Genomic DNA, 6,913 nt, shown 5'->3' on the forward strand with positions numbered 1-6,913 from the left:
TTATATCAAACAACTTTTATAATACTTATTTTTATTGTTATAATATTTTATAAATTTTAAGTAATATGCCAAAAAAGATATTGTAGGTATTGAAGGGGGGGATCTCTCGGAGGAGTGGTGGTACAAAAGGGAAACAAGAATGTGATTCAATTCTATTTAATTAAAATATGTTTTTAAATGTTAACAAATTCAGATAAATTAAAATCATGTAACTTTTCTCATCATAATGCAATAAAAGTTTTCTTTTTTAAAAAAAAAATTAATACAATTAGGATAATTATTTAGCTGAGGCTTCCTGCCTGGCTGATTCTAATTGGTGTAAGACTGACACACAAAAAACAATATTTTGCTGATTATACTGAATGGCTGAGAAGCACCTAAAGAAATGTTCAACATCGTTAGTCATTAGGGAAATGCAAATCAAAACAACTCTGAGATTCCACCTCACACCAATCAGAATGGCTAGGATAAAAAACTCAGGTGACAGCAGATGCTGACAATGTTGTGGAGATAGAGGAATACTCTTTCATTGCTGGTGGGACTGCAAGCTGGTACAACCACTCTGGAAAACAGTTTGGCAGTTCCTCCAGAAATTGGACATAGTACTACCAGAAGACCCAGCTATACCACTCTTGGCCCTATACCCAGAAGATGCTACAGCATGTAATAAGGACACATACGCCACTATGTTCATAGCAGCCTTATTTATAGTAGCCAGAAACTGGAAACAACCCAGATGTCCCTCAATAGAGGAATGGATACAAAAAATGTGGTACATCTACACAATGGAGAACTACTCAGCTATTAAAAACAATGAGTTTATGAAGTTCTTGGGGAAATGGATGTATCTGGAGAATATTATCCTGAGTGAGGTAACCCAATCACAAAAGAACACACATGGTATGCACTCTCTGATAAGTGGATATTAGCTCAGAAGATTAGAATACAAAAAGTATAAACCAAAAACCACAAGAAACTCAAGAAGAAGGAAGGTCAAAGTGTGGATACTTCGTTCCTTCTTAAAAGGGGGAACAAAATACCCATGGAAGGAGTTGTAGAGACTAACTATGGAGCAGAGACTAAAGGAAGGACAATTCAGGGACTACCTCACCTGGGAATCCTTCCCATATTCAATCAGCAAATCTAGACACTATTGTGGATGCCATCAAATACTGGGTCACAGAAGCCTGATATAGCTGTCTCCTGAGAGGCTCTGACAGTAACTGACTAATACAGAAGTAGAGGCTCACAGCCATTCATTGGACTGAATATAGGGTCCCTAATGAAGGAGCTAGAGAAAGGACCCAAGTAGCTGAAGCATTTGCAGCCCCTTAGGACAAACAACAATATAAACTAACTAGTACCCTCAGAGCTCCCAGGGACTAAACCACCAACCAAGGAGTACACATGGGGGGGATTAGTGGCTCCAGCAGCATATGTATAGCAGAGGATGGCCAAGTCGGCCATCAATGGGAGGAGAGTCCCTTAGCCCTGTGAAGGTTCTATGTCCCAGTGTAGGGGAATGCCAGGGCCAGTAAGCAGGTGGGGATGTGGTGTTGAGCAGGGCGAGCGAAGAGGGAACAGTGGATTGTTTTTGTTTTTGTTTTTTTATTTTATTTTATTTTACTTTTGAAGGAAAACCTGGGAAAGGAGATATTGTAAATAAAGAAAACATCTAATAAAAAATATAAATAAAAAAAATTTCTACTGCAAATATCCTTGTTAAGGATTGCATAATTGCAAAAGTTTTCATCAAATTTGGTTTAATGTAAAAAAAAATGATGAGTGCATTAAGAGGTAACCATATGTTGCACTAAATAACCACACACACACACACACACATGCACACACACACACATACACACATTAATCATGCAAGTGTTTTTATAGTTTTTTTAAACAATATTCATCAACCTTCTGAACCAGCTTACTGACAGCAGGGAACTGTCTCTATGAACAGAGTAAGATGCAAATTATGACATCACTGCAATTAATAGTGTTTTTTAAAACATTTTTTCTATACATATACAGAGTTGTTTTTATTGAATATTTGAGAGCAATGTACTTGACCATTCTATGTGTATATGGTATATGTATGTGTATGTGTTATGTATATGTGTATGTGTTTGTGTATGTGTTTTGTACATATGTATGTAGAAGATGAAATTCTCTGTCCCCTCCCCCCCAAAAAAAACCCAACAACAACAAAAACAAAAACAAAAAAAAATATTTTGGATAATATCAAAGAACATGATATCAAGATTTCAAGTGTAAAAAAAGAAATCCTTCAATAAGTAGACAAGTCAACTTGTCTAATTTTCTATTGTCAGACAATAGAACATTATTTAACATTCAAAACAGCCGGGCGGTGGTGGCGCAAGCCTTTAATCCTAGCACTTGGGAGGCAGAGGCAGGCGGATTTCCGAGTTCGAGGCTAGCCTGGTCTACAGAGTGAGTACCGGGACAGCCGGGGCTACAGAGAGAAACCCTGTCTCAAAAAAACCAAAAAAAAAAAAAAAAAAAAAACATTCAAAACAAATGAACCAATATGGGAAAACTTGTCAAAGGATTGTCATTCGAAATGGGGAACAACAAAATCTGAGAAGGCTCTTCAATATTCTAGTCTAACTATATGGCATTTTGGAGAAAGGGAATTTAGGATGATAGTGAAAAATGTCATTGTCCTCAAGGTATTGCGAGAAAGGAAGTAAAATGTAGAGCATGTAGAGAAAGACATTACTTTAGAGTAGGAATCTGTGATAGTATTCTATCAAAATGGAGGGTGCCAGTAAATACACATTGTCAAAATCCATAAAACACATGGTATGAATAGTACTCCTGATGCAATAAGGGTGTTATGAGAGTGATGCAGTCAATGCAAATTCATGTTTTATAAGAACTGTCTCATTCTTACAAGGCACCAGCAGTGAAAAGGCTGTGGATAATGATAGAGAATTCATGACATCTCTGTACTTTGCAAAACATTCTGCTATTGGCATAAAGCAGGTCTAGAACTAAGGCTTATTAAAAATTAATGCTTTTAGATGCTTTAATAGTTATATCATTGATCATGCAATGCTTTAGGAAATCTAAGTTTCTTCTATTAATAATTAATTGATTAAATAACAGTAAAATGTAGTAATTAAATCATACATGCTTTAGCAATTGGATAAAGGAAGCTTAAATAATGATTTATTTAAGTCTATGGTTTATGTAATTATATGGAAATAAGTAAGCTATATGACTCTTCTGCTTACAGTCAAGACATCCTTATTTTTTCTGTAGGAGGTTTAGAGAAAAATTTAGTGACATGTGTAAAGTAAAGGAAAGATATCAGAGAAAACAATTTTCATGGAAATACTACTTCATTTAATATAGCTACTCAACATGTCCTAAAGAGGGAAGACACTTTCAGCCATTTTAGGAAAACAATATTGTGAATTTTCAAATTCTATTTTTTCTACTTTCTTTTTGTGTCTAAATACCAGTGAGATCCTTGGCTTCACACGTATTAATGTGGCTCAACTGCTAATCCTGTTAAGTTTAGGAAGCCATCCCATCTATACTAAAAGCTTGTTCTCAATTATATACTGAATTAAATGAGAGATAAGAAGATTCTGAGAGCTTAATATTTATAGTTTTGCTGCTGAGAAAAATTAAAAATCTGTAAAATCCACATTAATCATTTAGTTTCAGCACATAAATGCAAATGGCTTGTGACTGAAATACACTTCAGACTGTAATAATAATTACTCCCAAATGCAGTGTGAGATTCATTATATCCATGTTTAATACAAGGAAGAAGCACAAGGGATCTGCAGAAATCTTCACAAATAAGAAGATTATAGTATTTAATCAGCACAAAATGGTCACCATAAAGCTTCATCATGAAGCACTTTCTAAAAAGGAAATGCAGTCTGGAGGAATATGGTTATGAAAAGAAAATCTCATTTTCAAGTTGACATTCACCTCCTAATCTGGAACTAATTTCTATGTGGTGATCTCTTCATGTTCTCTCCCTATACATAATAAATTGGCAAGGAAAGATAAATAACAAAGTAACTGAAGATATTAATGTCATTCAATATCTTTGTTTACTTACTACAAAAGCATTTATAAAGGTCAGGGATTTTATTCCAATTTCTTATTTGGAATTATTCACACTCGCATTAAGAGACTTAGTAAGTACCCAATATTCTCACAGGACAAGAGGAACATCTTGTTGACAAGAAGAAATTAGATTTGATTTTCTATAGAGGTAATCACAAAAGATTCCATACTTAGTAAAAAAGCTAGAGAGAGTAAATTTGGAAATTTTGCAATTTGTGTATATGTATTATTAGAAAATACAAATTAATCATCATACTATGTTTAATTAACTTATAAAACAATTCAAAACTTAAAAAAACATAAAGTATGCACTGTTTACATATCATTTTATTGATTTACTAAGAATTTTCATTTCTAATTTTTAAACTCATCTTATTCTAGAATATATATATTTCTTTTTAATGCATGTAGTTTTAAAAAACATGAAATTATGAGTTAATTACTCATTGTGCTGTAGATACGTAAACAAAATCTATACTGCATAGATTTAACAAATTAATAATTTCTTACATGGGGCGCCAAAATGTATCCATTTGAACATATCATTGATATGACTGCCAAGACATGAGCTAACCATGGACAATGCTAATAGACATGCCAAAATGGAAGGAACAAAAGGCAACAAGGCTGCAACCCTATACAAAGAATTAGAGGCAAGTAAGACATGCTGAGAGTGGGAGAAATAGTCTTCCTCAGGGAAGAACCCACCCATTGGTTATGCAGTGCTAAACCGTCAGCCCTAAAATTATGTACATACAAATAATACTACATTGCCTAAAGCTGTTATATTTATGAATACATATTTATGTCCATAGAAATATATATGTACAGGGTCCCCAGTGAAGGAATTAGAGAAAGGACCAATGGAGCTGAGGGGTTTGCAGCCCCTTAGGAGGAACAACAATATGAACTAACTAGTACCCTCGGAGCTCCCAGGGTCTCAACCACCAACCAAGGACTGCACATGGAGGGGTCTGATTGTTCAGGCAGCATGTGTATGGTAGAGGATTGCAAAGTCGATCATCAATAGGAGGAGAGGACCTCGGCCCTTTTAAGGTTCTGAGCCCCAGTGTAGGGGAATGCCAGGGCCAGAAAGTGGGAGAGGGTGGGGTGGCAGGCATGGGGAAGGGGGAGGCAACAGGGGTTTGTTTTAGTTGTTTTTGTTTGTTTCTTTGTTTTTTGGAGGGGAAACTGGGAATGGAGAAATTCACATGTAAATAAAGAAAATATCTAAAATAAAAAAAAAAAGAAATATATATGCAATAACAATAAAAAGAAGGTCCTGAGTTTGAAAGACGATAAAGGTATACAGAGGAGGATTTTGAGAGAAGAAAACAGAAGAGAGAAATGTAGTGTCTCCTTGTCACAGACAATTTGAATTCTGTGCTTCACTCTCCCTGTGTCTTCCAATGTTCTCTATTTGTCTATTGTATGAATCTTCATCTGTGCTTGCCTAAAGGCTGTAGTCTTGAGAATCTGTCTTTCCCTCTGAAGTTATCTGTGTCTATGTGTCTTCCTATCAAAGGGCATTGCTCTCTAAATCAACACTTGGGGGAGAAATGGGAGGTATTTTGGAGAAAATTATAAGAAGATTTTAAGAAGGGATTAAGTCACTGATGCCAACTGACCCAGACAACAAACAGCCTTACAAACACCATTAATTATCAAGCAATATCTCTAAATTGTTAAACATTTGTGGTGGATTTGAGTTTCTACAGTTCTTCTCTACCTATATTTTTTATTTTCAGCATGTGATTAACACAATACTCTTAAAAACACATGTGCATCACACTTGGGTCATGGGCAGGTGCATAATTTAGGATTACAGCTGTATGTTTTCTTAGGTTGCAAAACCCAATTACGGGGAAATCCGAGGCAAGTAAGGTTAGTTGTAACATTGTTCTCTTGAATGCAAGCTAAACAAACAGGCTGAATCCATATTAGTATAAAAGTCAGAAGTCTTAACTGACCTCAAGGTATATTATTAACTCTGGCTGAGAGGTCCAGCAAAAGTTCTAATCTCTTGGAATGTAATGGATAATCTCATCATAATGCATTGCCACAACATACCATCCTGTTTTTAAAAAATGGTACCCACTCTGACTACAGTCTGGGTTTAGGGTAATGTTAGACTTCTTCAATATATGTCCCATTAATATGCATCATCCCCTTGGCTTCCCAGAGAATTACTAATATTAAACATAAAAGTTCAGATAATAAAAAATAAATTTGATATAGGCCTATGTCAATCTATAAATAAGAATCATATTACAGGAGTAACACACAGGAATTCATGTAGATGCCAGGTATATTTTTTTAAATCAAATAAATAGAATTTAAAAACATTGGATAATCATGAGAATGTAATTTTAGGCGATATTCCAACAGAATATATACATAAACATCGAGTTTGTCTTTATATACAAATATATATATTATATATATAATACAATATATATATATAAATATATATGTTTATATACAAATACATATGTATTATATATATGTATACATATATATAATTTACTAATTATATATACATTAACTAGTGAAAGACTTTTAGGACTCTTGAGGATTGAAAAATAACTGAAATATATTATACCAGGGATACTGTGGGAAGACCAGTGACTTTAACCAATGTATCAGAATGCCACTTATTTCCCAACTTCCTCTGAATAACTAATTCCCTCCATATTCATTATGCTATAACTTTCAAGTATGGTTGTGTGCTTTTCTGTATATATTGTAATAGATATTGGACCAAAATTGGATATATAAAATAATTAAAATAAGGAACAAAGAT

The 6,913-nt window shown here is 34.3% G+C and overlaps 1 non-coding gene across 1 annotated transcript; it reads right to left on the minus strand.

Moving 5' to 3' along the window:
- Window positions 1–1,890: 1,890 nt before the first annotated feature.
- On the minus strand, window positions 1,891–1,989 carry LOC116094533. Its single transcript, XR_004120175.1, has one exon. It is a non-coding gene; the product is annotated as a small nucleolar RNA SNORD16 (small nucleolar RNA).
- Between the last annotated feature and the right edge of the window lie 4,924 nt (window positions 1,990–6,913).

This window comes from Mastomys coucha, unplaced genomic scaffold (genome assembly GCF_008632895.1).
Source record: "Mastomys coucha isolate ucsf_1 unplaced genomic scaffold, UCSF_Mcou_1 pScaffold16, whole genome shotgun sequence".
NCBI classification, from domain to species: domain Eukaryota; kingdom Metazoa; phylum Chordata; class Mammalia; order Rodentia; family Muridae; genus Mastomys; species Mastomys coucha.